General features: G+C 44.3%; 1 protein-coding gene across 8 annotated transcripts in view; it reads left to right on the top strand.

The window, feature by feature from the left end:
- The window catches only part of LOC132399912 (zinc fingers and homeoboxes protein 3-like), a 131,679-nt gene that overhangs the window by 58,516 nt on the left and 57,632 nt on the right, over positions 1-15,531 (top strand). Inside the window, exon 1 of one of the 8 annotated variants that reach the window (XM_059980827.1) lies at positions 6,619-6,687. The exons of the other annotated variants lie outside the window; for them this stretch is intronic. The gene's annotated coding sequence lies outside the window, so the exon portion shown is untranslated. Of the gene's footprint in view, positions 1-6,618; positions 6,688-15,531 lie in introns of those variants that run through there. 8 annotated transcript variants of the gene reach the window in all.

Genomic DNA, 15,531 nt, shown 5'->3' with positions numbered 1-15,531 from the left:
AGGGAGGTTGGTTGGTGGGGGGGGGGGGGGGAGCGAATGGACAAGGGAATCACAGAGGGAGTGATCCCCATGGAAAGTGGGGGTTTTGTGGTAGGAACCTTTTGGAGATGGCAGAAGCTGCACAGGCTAATGGGTTAGTAGATGAGGACAAGAGGTATTCCATCACTGTTAATGTGGTGGGAAGATGGGGTGAGCAGAGATGTTTGGGGCATGGAGGAGGTGCGGCTGAGGACAGCATAAATAGAGAAGGGAGCCCCTTTCTTTAAAGATGAAGGACATCCTGGAATAGAAAACCACTTTCTGGGAACAGATGTGACAGAGGCGAAGAAATTGAGTAAAGGGCATGGCATTTTTACAGTAGATAAGGTGGGAAGAGATATAGTCGAGATAACCATGGGAACCAGTGGATTTATAAAAAATGGTGGTTGACATTTTGTCTCCAAAGATGGAGACAGAGAGATCGAGAAGCGTGAGGGAGGTATCAGAGATGGACCAAGTGGATTTAAGGGGAAGGTGGAAGTTACTGTAAATTATTAACAATGTATGCTGAGTAAGCTGTTTTTGACTATGATGGGGGGGGGGGGGGGTGACACTTGTGGGCTGCCCCCAGCACATCCTTGGACGTTCTGGTTATTTACGCAAACATGTTTCACTGTGTGTTTCGATGTACGTGTGATAAATGAATCTGAGCGGGTCTGAGGATAAACAGGTTGGCATCGATGTGGGCAGATTGACTAATTCTTTCTAGCTAGATCTGATCCCTTTCCTGGCCCGTGAGACTGATGCCATACCGCGATAGCATCATGCACGAAATGCTGCAGGTCAGACAGCATCAATGGAGGGGAATGAACAGTTAATGTTTTGACTGTTTAGTAACAGTTAATAAAAATAATAAGAATAAACAAATCATGAGTGATACAGTCATAGAACAGTACAGCACAAAAACTGGCCCTTTGGTCCATGCAGAAATATATAAACTGCCTACACGTATCAACCTGCTCTGGGACCATAGCCCTCCATATCCCTACCATCCATGTACCTATCCACAGTTCTCTTAAACTTTGAAATTGAGCTTGCATGCACCACTTAGGCTGGCAGCTCATTCCATGCTCTCACGACCCTCTGAGTGAAGAAGTTTCCCCTCGTGTTTCCCTTAGACTTTTCACCTTTCACTCTTATTCCCTGACCTCTAGTTGTAGTTCGACCAAGCCTCAGTGGGAAAAAGACGTGGCTGCATTTACCCTGTTTATATCCCTCGTAATTTTGTAAAACTCTATCAATTCTCCCCTCAATCTTCTATGTTCTAGCTAATTTAAGATTAGCTTTCTTTATGATGTGTACATTGAAACACACAGTGGAATGAGGGCAGAGTTAGAAGGTGGGGAGAGGGAGGAGTACAAGCTGGCAGGTTTTGATGAAGGGTCTCGGCTTGAAACGTCAGCTGTTTATTCCTCTCTATAGATGCTGCCTGACTTGCTGAGCTCCTCCAGCATTTTGTAAGCAGAGCATCTGCAGTCTCTTGTGTCTGACGTTAATCAGGATCCCAGCAGTCAACTCTGGCCAAATCTGGTTAGATGAAGAGCTTGGAGAAGGATTTTTGAGATTATAGTTTCCATCTTTTTCTAGCAGATTACATTGAATGGAAAGTGTGTGTATTGTGTTGCAAGCTGAAAATTCAAATGGTTTTTCTCCCATCTGCTGTTGCTGTTGCAATGGGATGGGGAAGGTTATTGAATTTCACTGGACCAAATGCCTGGAAATGCAGTATATCGCTCACTCTCCCCTGCTCTTTTCTATGCCAGTTGTTAACTTTGGCATGGATGCAGCACCACTGAAAAATCCTGACTCCATCTGCGACTGTTTAGAAGCATATTCCAGTGAGGGAACTCATTCATTTCAGACAAAGAGTGATTTGGACACCATCCTACTTGGCTTACTCATAAGACAGTAAATCGACCAGAAACTGTTCTCTACAATAGTTTTGAGCAGAGTTTTAACAAAGCAAAAAGCACTAGAAATTAGATATGAGAGCAGAAACTGAGATGCTGAAAAAAATATATTTTGGGTGAATCCCATTGTCATATGTATGCATCTTCCTTTTGGTTTCTATATGAATTGTGTAAACCCAAGAGTGTATTGTTCAGGTAGGGGAATGCAGACATGTTAGGGAAATTCTGCAAGACTTGTAAATGCATTACTGTGGTTTCATTCTAAACTTGCAGCTGAATCAACTTAAAATTCTCGGTATTCCTTTCTGTTTGTTCAATGATTTTTAATTTCATTTGCTCTGACGATGGAGCAAGACACAATGTTTTCATAAGGATGCTATTGGTGGGAATGGCTACTGTAACCTTTGTTCACATTCTGAAAAAATCATCCTGAAATATTTTCACTGTTGGTCTCCAAAGGCCAGATTGATCTAGTCTGTTTCTCAGCTGTCACATTAATTTTACTGTTCAGTGTCTGCCCCTTTCCTGGTGTTGAGGTCTTGGTTGAATCCTCTGCTATAGTCCCAATTGATGGCTGACTATCCATGACCTGTTGCTCACTCAGAATATCGGTTGGCCTCATTGGAATTTGAATTGGGATTGGCTTATTATTGTCACATGTACTGATGGATGTTCAGTGGCAGCTTCATTATGTACACCTGTACACCTCATTAGTGCAAATATCTAATCAGCCAATCATGTGCCAGCAACTCAGTGCATAAAAACATGCAGACATGGTCAAGAGGTTCAGTTGTTGTTCAGACCAAACAGTTTCTACATTTTTCTAGAACAGGGGTTCCCACCCTGGGGTCTGCAGACCCTTCAATTAATGGTAGGGGTTCATGGCATAAAACCATGTTCTAGAACCATGTTGGAAACCATGTTCTAGAAGCTTCTTAGTAGCGGGTGTCACATGACTTCAATCTGATGTTGTCCATATGTTATTTGTTACATTTGGAATTCGTGTTATCTCTAGTCTGATCGTGGGACAATGTGACTGCCTTTTCCTTTGTTCCTTTTGGCTCCTCTTTCCTGTTTGTTTTTTGCTCTTGTAGCACTTAATAAAATGATTGCAAACAAAAGGGTTTTGTGCTTCTTTCTTGATTTCCGAAGAACCTTCTAATCATAAAACTATCAGGATCCAATAGTAGATTGTGAGGTCAAGAGTACAACTTAATGTACTAAGGAACTGTTTAATAGAATTATAATAGCAAGGCAGAAGCTGTCCTTGAGCCTGGTGGTCTGTGCTATCAGGTTTTTGTATCTCCACCACGCTCTACCATTTACCATATATGCCTTACACGTATCTGACATGCTAAGATGTATCACTTCCCACATACCAGGCTTAAATTACATCTGCTAATCATAAAGTCTGCAGATGCTGGAAATCCAAAGCAAAACACTCACAAAATACTGGAGGAACTCAGCAAGTCAGGCAGTATCTATGGAAATAAATAAACAGTTGACATTTCCGGCCGACCCCCTTCATCAGGAAGGGGGAAGATGCCACAATACAAATATGAGGGGGAGGGAAAGTGGGATAGCTGGAGGGTGAGAGGTGAAGCCAGGTGGGTGGGAAAGATAAAGGGCTGGAGAAGAAGGAATCTGATAGAGGAGAGTGGACCATAGGAGACACTGAAGGAGGAGAGGACCCGGGGGAGGTGACAAGCAGATGAGAAGAGGTAAGAGGCCAGAGTGGGGAACAGAAGAAGGGGAGAGGGGCAGGAAAATAATTTTCACTGGGTGGAGAAATTGGTATTCATGCCATCAGGTTGGAGGCTACATAGATGGAATATAAGGTGTTGCTCCTCCACCCCGAGGTTGGTTTCATATTGGCAAAAGAGGAACCTCTCCTTCCCAGTCCTGAAACATCAGACTGAAACGTTGACTGTTTATTCATTTACATAGATGCTGCCCAATTTGCTGAGTTCCTGCCGTGTTCTTTGTGCATCTGCTAATACTCCATCCAGCTTTCTGCTCTATGTCCCGCTGTAGCTTCAGACAACCTTCCTTGCGATCCACAACACCACCAATTTTTCTCTTAATCACAAACAAACTTTTCATACCTCCTGCATTCACTGCTAAGTGATTTATCCATCATAAGTAGCAGAAATATACTTGGAGCACTCCCACAAGAAAGCAGCATCCATAGTCAAGGACCATCACCATCTAGGCCATGCTCCCTTCTCACTACTGCCATCAGGAGTGAGGTACAGAAGCTTCAGGTCCCATACCACCAGGTCCAGGAATGGTTATTACCCTTCAACCATCAGTGCGGATAACTTCACTAACCTCAGCACTGAATTGACTCCTCAACCTATGGACTCACTTTCAAAGACTGTGCAGTCCATGTTCTCAGAATTATTTATTTATTATTATGTGGGGGATTTTTGTATTTGTACTGTTTATCTTTTTCCATATTGGTTGTTTGTCAGTCTTTATTTTTGTGTATTTTTTCATTGATTCTGTTTGTTCTACTGTGAATGCCCAGAAGAAAATGAATTGTGATATTTCTCTCCACTGTGTGTATGTGTACAGTTTTAGGGACATCTACATAGGTAGGATGCCTAAGTCTTTTGTACAGTACTGTGTTTGTCATTGCAGAGTGGAGAGTGAGTTTGTAAGTCTGTCAGGAGCAAAGGATGTTGGGAATTGTGGGGGTGGAGCACCGTAGCAGGGGTGTGTGACAGGTGATAGAGGAGTGCAGACACACCCAGCCCTGAGACAACAGGGCTGATTGGTCACTTGATTCCAAACAATTGGTTTATTGATCATTACAGAATGTCACTCTGGTGCTTCCCACTCCCTCCCCTCTCCCCTCCCCTTTTCCCAACCGTGATTCCCCTCTCACTGCCCGCTTCCCACTCTCAGTCCACAATAGAGAACCTTATCACAGTCAGGTTTATTATCACTCGCATAGGTCATGAAATTTGTTGCATTTTGCAGCAGCAGTACAGTGCAATACATAAAGTTACTTCAATAAAATGAAAAATTCTTAGTCCCCCCCACCCCCCAGCTATGTCAAATGTGCAGAGTAGGCCTTTCCAGTCCTTTGAGTCATGCCGCCCAGCAGTTCCCCCAATTTAATGTTAGCTTAATCGGGGGACAATGTACAATGACCTATTAACCTACCAACTGGTACGTCTTTGGACAGTGGTGGGGGGGGGGAGGGAACCAGCGCACCCGGAGGAAACCCACGCGGTTGCAGGGAGAATGTACATTCTCCTTACAGGCAGCAAAGGGAATTGAACCCTTGTGAAGTGTTAATGCTAAACACCACGATACAGGGGACAGGAGTCTGCACATACGAGATCCATATATGTACCTGTGACTTTCACACAGTACTGTACTTCGATAATAAATTCACTTCGAACTTTTCTGAACTTTTGAAATGCTGGCACTGTTCCCTCCGCAGCGCACAATCAGAGAAATGTCCTGCTACTAATGCCCTCTGTCTCCTATCACCAAGCCAATCTTGGATCAAAATAGCCTTGGATCTCTTGTGTCCAGACCTTCTGAACCAGCCTGCTATGCAGGACATGGAAAAATGTCACACTTGATGCTGCATTTTTTGCTATCATCTCTGGAGTTTGGCTACTGAGTTCATATATTTGACTTGGCAACCACATTCCAGTCAATGTTCCCAGCAAAACCCAGACTGGGTACTGGCCATTATGTTACTGGTGAGCAAGTGCCACTTGATAATGTTTCGTACCCCGTAACGGGGTCACTTACCAGCAAAGATAGAGAGGTCCGTTGAAGTCTGATGGTACTATTTTTAACAGTATTTATTGATAAAAGTACACAAAAATAATATCAATGCAAACATACAGATAATATATGTCATCAATACTAAATCTAAAAGTGCATGTATAATAATAATCAATAAGAAATAGCTGTATCGTTGTCTAGGGGATAATGTATTGTCTGATGGAAATATAAAAGTCACTTTAGTTCATTCAAGCTGTAGGCTGCAGCCTTCTTTGGTTGGAGAGAAAGACGGAGGTTTAACTTGCCCATTCCTTTTATGATGTCAATCCTTCGAGAGTTGTTGGGAGCTGATTTCCCCGTTGTTAGCTAAAAACCGTTCTTCCATGGTAAAGGCCCACCGATTCCGGGGCAAATGGAAACGGACGCACGTGGCCTTCCCACCGGCTTTTGCTATTATGGGATTGCTAGCGTTTCTTCTGGTGCATCTGAGGGGCTGTTCCCACAGACCCTCTTTTATCCTGACTCACAGGGTCTCAGATGTCCATCCCTCCACCAACCTCCCCCTCGGTTCATTGCCTGGGGGCTTTGATGAATCGTACAGGATTCAATACACAATTCCGTCTCCAAGAGACAATAGCCAGTATCAATGGTTCTGCCTCTCAGAGGCCAGGACACATTTCAACTCTTTGTGGATTCTGCATGTCTTTCTCTCATTTCCTGGGTCTCCTGAACTGACTCAATAGTGATCTTGCGATTCTCAAAAAGGAGGGGGCTACCCCGCACCCTTCGGCCCCTCAGAGCTGTGGCACATTCGTAACAATAACAGAGTTAACGCTACTTTCTGTCGCTCTCTTGCTGATTATTAATAAATTATGCTTTAACCAGGTGAAGAAACCTGAAATGTTAACTGAAGTTCGAGTTTATCGGACCACGGTGCATCCACAAAACATACCTCACACACAGCCTATGAAACAAAATGTTACCACAAGTAAGTGAATAAAATATAATTCAAAGCCCAGCGCAGGTGAACAGTATAGTAAACCAGCTTGCTGTCCTGGTAACGATGCCTCGATTCATTAGACTCACAGACTGAAGGTGGAAGCTATCACCCAGTCTGACAGTCCGAGTCCTGATGCGTCTGCATCCCCTTCCTGATGATAGCGGGGCAAAGAGATTGTGGGATGGATGGTAGTGGTGTCACAGTAGTGTAGAAGTTAGCATGAGGCTATTACAGCTCAAGGTTTCAGAGTTCAATCCCATCGTCCTCTTTTTTAAAAACAAAATTCTTTTATTACAAGTATCGGTGCTATACAATATATACAAAACAGTGACTAACACAATTACTTCACTACAAATAGACAATACACAATAAACCAAAATGTTCCCATCTCTGTCAGTGATCACATTTACACCCCACTGAGCCCAATGGTCCTGGAACACCTCTAAGGTTGCTATGGATTGTGCATGTTATTTACTCGAGCACGAACATACCCTCTAAACATTGCCAGGCAGTGTGCCTGGGCAGATCCTCCCGCCACCCGTTTCCAAGACCCTCGGACGGCTGTTTTCGCCAGCCTCAGGAGCAAGTTAACAAGGACATCCTCATCCCTCCATGCCACCCCTCCTTACTGGATGACTATATATAAATAGGGTGGGGCTAAAGTGCAACCAAAACGTGAGAAGCAGCCCACGCAAATACGCAAAAAGGGGCTGCATCTTCGTACACTCCAGGTACACTGGTACATGGCCTCCTCTAGCCCACAGAAATTATATGTGGGTGGGAGATCCGTGTACAAACTAAAGAACTTATTGCAGGGCACCCCTCCATCCTCTAAGGAGTCTATGTTCTTGTGGAATGCATGGGTTTTCCTCATGTGGTCTAGTTGCCTCCCACCATCCAGAGCTGTACCGGGTAGGCTAATTAGTCCTTGTGGACTTGTCCCATGATTAAGTTTGGGTTAACCAGGTTGTGGGGTTGCAGGTGTGACGTGGATGGCCTACTCCACAGTGTATCCCTAAAAAAAAATAAACAACAATGCTTTGGGCCCCTCATCTGCAACACTCCCTCGAAATGCCACAGGTAGAGTGGCTGGAGGTTAGAGGCTCTACGTTTGAGAGTTCGGGGCCTGGCGGACTGGTGTTGGCGTTGGAGGCCTGTCAGCGTGTGAACGTGGGAGGATGGCAGAGGAGCTTCTTGTTGTTGCTTGTGTTGTTCTGTTGAACATTGTGGACATGCTATGTTGGCACCAGAATATGCTGCGGTACTTGTGGGCTGCCCCCAGCACACCCGAGGGTGCGATGGGTGCCAATGGAAACAATGCATTTCACTGTATGTTTTTCGATGTACATTTGATAAGTAAATCTGAATCTGGAATCTTCTGCTGCCACAAGAGCTGTCCTCCCTCCTGAGTACGTCCCCCTCCTATCGTTTGCAACAGCTGAAGTTTTGTTTTTGGGGTTTTCAGTAAATGTCTGTACTTTCCCTAATTAGCTAGATCAGATTTGACCTGAGTTTTGTGAGCAGGACGTGCCTGGGAACTTTCCTCATTGTCTCATAGGTGCCAGTTTTGGAACTGTACTGAAAAAGCTTGACTAGAGGGACTACTATCTGTGGAACACAGGTCTCTGCTATCATCAGTGGGAGAAGGCCCAGAATTCACCTTGCTGCATGCAGTCATTTCAGCCACTCACAAGGCATAGAAGGACACAGTCCTAAGATTCAAGATTTAATATATTGAGTGCGGGAGCTGGGATGTTCTGTTGAAGTTGTATAAGACATTGGTGAAGCCTAATTTGGAGTATTGTGTGCAGTTTTGGTCACCAACCTACAGGAAAAGTGGTTGAAAGTGTACAGAGAAAATTTACAAAGATGTTGCAAGGATAGGAGGACCCGAATTATAAGGGAAGATTGAACAGGCTAAGAGTTTATTCCATAAAACATAGAACATTGAGAGGAGATTTGATGGAGGTGTACAAAATTATGAGGGGTAGAGTTAGGGTAAATGCAGCCAGGTTTTTCCCACTGAGGTTGGGTTGGATTACAATTAGAGATCATAGATTAAGGTTTAAGGGGAGCATAAGGGGGAACTTCACTCAGAGGGTGGTGAGAGTGTGGAATGAGCTGCCAGCACAAGTAGTCTATGCAAACTTGATTTCCAAGATTAAGAGAAGTTTGAATATGTACATGGATGGCAGGGATATGGTGAACTATTGTCTGGTTGCATGTTGAGGGGCCTTAGGGGTTCCCAACCTGTGATCCACAGATCCTTTGCTTAATGCTATTGGTCCATGGCATAAAAAAGATTGGGAAGTCCTGCACTAGACAGTTTAAATAGTTCAGTATGGACTAGATGGGCCAAAGGGCCTACTTCTGTGCTGTACTATGACTATGACTGTTCACAAAGTAGAGAGGAAAAAGGAGAATGAAATGATTGTTATTCTGGATTTGATGCAGCACACAAAAAAACACTAAGCATAAAGAACACAATGGAAGAAAAACACGATAGGTGCAAGAGTATCTGTACATAAGGTGACTGACAGGCAATGATAAAGTGACAAAGTGACTCTTCTTGCTAGCAGCAGGGCACACGAAAACACAGTGGGACAGTGACTGGTGAAGTATGAGGGTAAAGTGACAGTTAAATCGGGGGATGAAGGGTGCAGAGGAGGGAACTAGCTGACTTGGATGTAGTGGTGGTGGGGTGGGTTAATAGTTGGAGGTGTTGAGTATCCTGATGACCTGGGGTAAGTAACTGTTTTGTTTTATTTTCCTTAGAGATAGAGTGCGCAATAAGCCCTTCCGGCTCACCGAGCCGGGCTGCCCAGCAACCCACTGATTTAACCCTTGTCTAATCACAGGACAGTTTACAATGACCATTCAACCTCCTAACTGGTACATCTTTGGACTGTGGGTGGAAACCAGAGCACCCGGAGGAAAGACACGTGCTCACGGGAAGAACTTACAGAGGACACCAGAATTGAACTCTGAACTCTGACTTCCCTGGCTGTAATTGCGTTGCGCTAACTGTTCTGCAACGGGGGTGCCCTAAGTTTTGAGCCCAAGGCGTGCAAATGGGATTGGTGGAGATGAGCAAAAAAGGTTTGTGTGGATGTAATGTGCCGTAGACCTGCTCCTGCGCTGTGATTCTCTGTGACATGGGGACTGAATCAAATTGGCTAAAGACTGGCTGCTCTGGCTAGTCTCTCAGGAGGAAGCCATGATGGATCATCCACTTGGACTTTCATAATTGTGAACTTAATTATGCTAAATAGGTGAAGGGTTAAGGGTTACAGGTTAAGGTGGGAGATTGGGGTTGGGGGAAAATAATCAACCCTGGTTGAATGGTGGAGCGGACATGAAGGGCCAAATGGCCTAATTCTGCTCCTTTATGTCATGATATGGAGACACTAATGTCTTTAAAGGGAAAATCCTACAAAAGGTAGTGGATTTGGCCCAGTGCATCATGGGTAAAGCCCTCCCAACCATTGAGCACATCTACGCGAAACGCTATCACAGGAAAGCAGTGTCCATCAACAGGGACCCCTGCCACCCAGGCCAGGCTCTTTTCTCACTGTTGCCCTCAGTGTGTTGTCTCAGGACTCATGTACCTAAAAACAGTTGCTACCTCTCAACCATCAAGCTCGAACAAAAGTGGATAAACACTCACTTGCTCATTCATTGAGATGCTCCCACAACCAATACTCTCACATTAAGGATTCTTTATCTTGTTGTTTCATGTTCTCATTATTTATTGCTATTTATTTATATTTGCTTCTGCACAGTTTGTTGCCTTCTGCACTGTAGTTGATCTTTCATCGACCCTGTTACTGTTATTATTCCACAGATTAGCTGAGTATGACCACAGGAAAATGAATATCAGGGTTGTATGCAGTGACATACATGTACTCTGATAATAAAAATTGACCTTGGCCTTGAAAGTTTTCAACATGATCCTCTAGCTCCATTTCTCTCCCCACAAATGCTGCCTGTCATGCTGTGTGTTTGGAGGATGGGGACCTTCTCTGAGCTGTCCTCCCCTCCCATTATCTGCTCGATGGTCCTCCAGCGAGAAGTGGCTAGAAGTTGCTAAGCTGCCATTGCTGCCGAGCACACGAGATCCTGTGCTGCAGTTTGGCCCTCATTTTCATTTTCAGCCAGACTTTGCAGATCCCAACATGCAGCTCCATCTACTTATTACTCTATTTATTCTTCCCCCCCCTCCATATATTTCGCTTTTCTATCCTTTCAGTATTTTGGGTTATAAATGTGAATATCAGATGTTAAAGGAGGAGGAAAGAGAGATGGGGTGGTTTTCTGATTTTCTTGCTTTTGCATTTATTTGAAAGTGTTCTCACCTCTTTGAGTCAGCAGTTTGTAAAACTCGGGGCCCCACTTGGTTTTAAGTGTGAAAATTTGGACTGCGCTGAGGGTGTGCTGCAGATTAGAGGTGTTGCTTTCTTGCGGCGACACCATCTGCTTTCTCGAATGCACCTAAAACCTCCTGTGTCATCGCTGTGAAGAGGTGCAGAGGAGCAATCACCGGTGTGCTGGCTGATATTCCCCCTTTTGGTGGGAAAACGCGTTGAGAAATCTGCAACGTGCTGAAAATCTTCAAGGAAAGCAGAAAGTACTAAAAATACCCAATGGGGCAGGCAGCACTGTGGAGGGAGAAACTGAGTTAAAATGTTCAAGTTGAAGACTGATTAGGACTGCGAGGAGCAGAATTAGGCCATTTGGCTCATTGTACTTCACTTTTCAACCTTGGCTGTTTTTTTTAAAAACTCCATTCTCCCCTAATCCCCTTAACCTATAAATAAACCATCAATTCCTGCTTCAAATGCACACAATGACTTGGCATTCACTACCCTCTCTGGCAACAGATTCCACAGATTTGCCACCCACTGGTTGAAGAAATTCTTCCTCATCTCAGATATAAAGGAACATCCCTTTAAGTCTGAATTGAATTGAACTGACTTTATTGCTTACATCCTTCATATACATGAGGAGTAAAAATCTTTACGTTATGTCTCCGTCTAAATGTGCAATTTATAGTCATTCATAATAAATACTATGTATAACAGGACAGTCAATATAACATAGAAATACAGTTGTATCAGCATGAATTAATCAGTCTGATGGCCTGGTGGAAGAAGCTGTCCCGGATCCTGTTGGTCCCGGATGACAGCAACTGGAACAGTTAGTAGTTGAGGTGACTCGGGTCTCCAGTGCCATCAGATCCTAGACTCTCCTACGAATGAAACCATTATCTCCATGTGCACTCTTTCTAAGCCTTTCAGTATTCAGTAGGCTTCAATGAAAAGCCCCTCCACCTCCATCTGAACTTGATTGAGTACTGGCTTAGGCTCTGCTCATATGATAAGTACTTTTCATATGATATGACAGAAAGTTGTCAGAAATATAAAATACATTATATTAGAGGGAAAGGGGTGGAGAGAGATCTGAGATGGGAGGGGCCAAAAGCAGTAGTTGTTAGAAAGGGTGGGCCAGCTTAAAGACAGCGAAGTAGATTCTGTGGTCATTTTCACATCTATGTTGTGGGAAATTGCTGCCTAGCTTATTGGCTGCTATGTTTCCCGGAGGGTCAGAGAGTGTGGAATACGCTGCCGGCGCAGTGTTTAAGCAAAGTTTGGATGGTAGGGGGCTGTGGTCATAGTGTAGGTCGATGGATATAAGCAGTTTAAATGGTTTGGCATGGACTAGATGGGCAGAAGGGCCTGTTCCTGTGCTGTACTTTTCTATGACTCTGACTGTACGTCATGTATTGTCTTTAAGATGGATTTATTGTACAATTAATGAAAATGGGTTATTTGCAAAGCAATGTACTAACTACGTATTGAGTCTATAGGTTGTTGCTACAATGTCTGTGCAAACTTTCCATCGCTAAGTAGCAGGCACACCAAGCGACTCTGTTGTCCGATAGAGTGTAATAAAAACACATACAGTTACAGAGAAAACAACATATTTATATTTAAAGATGCACTCAGTGGCTGCTTTATTAAGTACCTCCTGTTGTAACAATTGGTTGTTTGAGTTACTTTCACCCTCCTATAAGCTTGAACCAGTCTTGTCATTGTACTCTGACCTCCCGCTGTAACAAGGTGTTTTACCCACAGAACTACCACTCACTGCATGTCTTCCATTTTCCGCACCATTCTCTGTAAACTGTAGACACTGTTGTGCATGAAAATCCAAGGAGATCAGCATTTTCTAAGATACTCAAACCACCCCATCTGGCACCAACAATCATCCCCAGTCAAAGTCACTTAGATCACACTTCTTTCCCATTCTGATGTTTGGTCAGAACTACAACTGAACCTCTTGACCACATCAGAATCCGAATGAGGTTTGATATCACTGGCATATGTATTGAAATTTGTTGACTTTGTGGCATCAGTATAATGCAATTCATTGTAATAGAAAAATTTGAATTACAGTAAGTAAGTGTGCATGTGTGTGTGTATATATTCATAAAATAGTTAATGAGGTCAGGTCACTCGTCTGAGTGCTACTGGTACCATCTAACCCAGTACTACCTGGTGCATGGTCAGGTGGTCAGCGACTAAACCAGCTCCCCCCCCCCCCCCCCCCCCCAGGCTTGCCTGGTGAGGAGGGGATCTAGACACCCTCCAGGATGAAAAACAAGACCTGTCAAAGGGCGGATGAACCCTCCCGTAGGGTCAATGGCCATCTAGCAAACACGTGGCGTGAAGCGCGGAAAGGTCATCCCTTGCATCGAAGCTCGGTCTGGCCATTCACTGCAGTAGAACTTCCCCCAGACATCTTGGACCCCACCATGCAGCTGGATCCGGGAGGGGATGTCGAGAGGGTGGGTCTGGACCTGTGCAACCCCCTGCTCACCTGCAATCCATTCACGCACACGCTGTTCCTTTCTGAGGAACCATCATCACCCTATGGGATGGATAGCCGGAGAGAGAGAGAGTTAAATAAGTAGTGCAAAATAGAAATAAAAAAGTAGTGAGGTCGTGTTCATGGGTTCAATGTCCATTGACTGGTTCACAAGGCTGTATCAGGAATGCAAAGACGAGCTTGAGCTGAGTCTGTGAAGCTGGTGTACTTCCTCATTGAGGACACCACCCTACTTATTTTTAACTTTGATTTTTCAAAAGGCAGGCTCAACAATGAGTAGTCAAAACTGCCCTATGCACCACAGGCACCAGCCTATCGGCATCAAGGATATATGTACAAAGATTGAAGTGAGAACTGGGAGGTGATAGGAAGTAAAGGTAAAGAGCTGGAGAAGAAAGGGTCTGATAGGAGAGGAGAGTGGACCATGGGAGAAAAGGAAGCAGGAAGGGCACTAGAAGGAGATGATAGGCAAGGAGGAGGGTACCCTCCTCCTTGTAGTCTATGTTCCACTCTGTGTGTGTGTGTGTGTTACTGAGGCTTCACAAAGAAAGCACAGCGGCACCTGTCATTAGAAGTTTGCGAAGATTCAGCAAGACATGGGATACTTTGACAAACTTCTATGGGTGTGTGGTGGAGAGAATATTGCCTGACTGCATCACAGCCTGGTATGGAAACACTAATACCCTTGAATGGAAAATCCTACAAGAAGTCTTGGATACGGACCAGTCCATCCTGGGTAAAGCCCTCCCCACCATTGTGCAGAGGAAAGCAGCATACGTTATCAGACCCCCCCCCCCCCCCCACCCAATGCTCTCCTCTCACTGTTGTCATCAGGAAGAAGGTACAGGAGCCTCAGCACTCACACCACCAGGTTCAGGAACAGATATTTGCCTCTCAACTATGAGGGTCCTAAACCAGAGGGGATAACTTCACTCAACTTCACTTGTCCCATCACTGAACTACTCCCACTACCAATGGACTCACTTACTTCATCTCATTCTCTCAATATTTATTGGTTAGTTATTTATTCTCACAGTTTTGTCTTTTTCACATTGGTTGTTTGTCCTTCCTGTTGAATTTGGTCTTTCATTGATTCTAGTACGTTTCTTGGATCTTCTGAGTATGCCCGCAAGAAAATGGATCCTATTGTTATATGTGGTGACATATATGTACTTTTGATAATAAACTTACTTTGAACATGCACAAACATGAACTGATGAAGGGTCTCAGCCCAAAATGTCGACTGTTTATTCAGCTCTAAAGATACTGCCTGACCTGCTGAGTTCCTCCAGCAGTTTGTCTGAGTTATTCTGGATTTCCAGCAACTGCAGAATCTCTTGTGTTCAAATGTGAACCCCTGTGTGTTTAAACCATCTGCAAATGCAGAAATAATTCCCACCTTTATCCAAAAAGCAGAAGAACCGAACTTGCAGAAGAACAACATCATGATGAAGGGTCTCGGCCCAGAACTTATAGACTGTTTATTCCCTTCCATCGACGCTGTCTGACCTGCTGAGTCCCTCCAGTGTTTTGAACATGTTGCGGAAGATTTCTAGCATTTTCTCTCGTGTAGATGAAATAAAAACATTTTCTATTTCCTTTAGGCGTTTTGCCGCTTGTGCTTCTACAAACCCTGCCCCTAACCCTCACCTCTCTCGCTAACTCCTGTTGTGTTTATTGTTTTGGGAAAGTCAGTTAAAATTCCAATTATTTCTGGGCAATGGTAACGTTTGCAACACCAGCAAAAACATGAGGGGGCTCTTCGGGGTGGGGATAGTGATGTTCGCAGTTATGTGGGGATCTGCCTCCCCATTGTTTCTAACTGCAGCCAAAGATTGAGAAGGGTCTTTGTGTTTTGGCGGGGGAGGGAGAGCTCAATACATCTTGGAGTTAAAAGAGCAGTAGGGCAGTTCCACTCGAGAGTGACTGAGACTTCGACTCTTT

The sequence above is a fragment of the Hypanus sabinus genome, chromosome 9, assembly GCF_030144855.1.
Source record: "Hypanus sabinus isolate sHypSab1 chromosome 9, sHypSab1.hap1, whole genome shotgun sequence".
NCBI classification, from domain to species: Eukaryota; Metazoa; Chordata; class Chondrichthyes; order Myliobatiformes; family Dasyatidae; genus Hypanus; species Hypanus sabinus.
The sequence above is the reverse complement of the archived record's forward strand: the minus strand, read 5'-3'. Positions and strand labels throughout refer to the sequence as shown.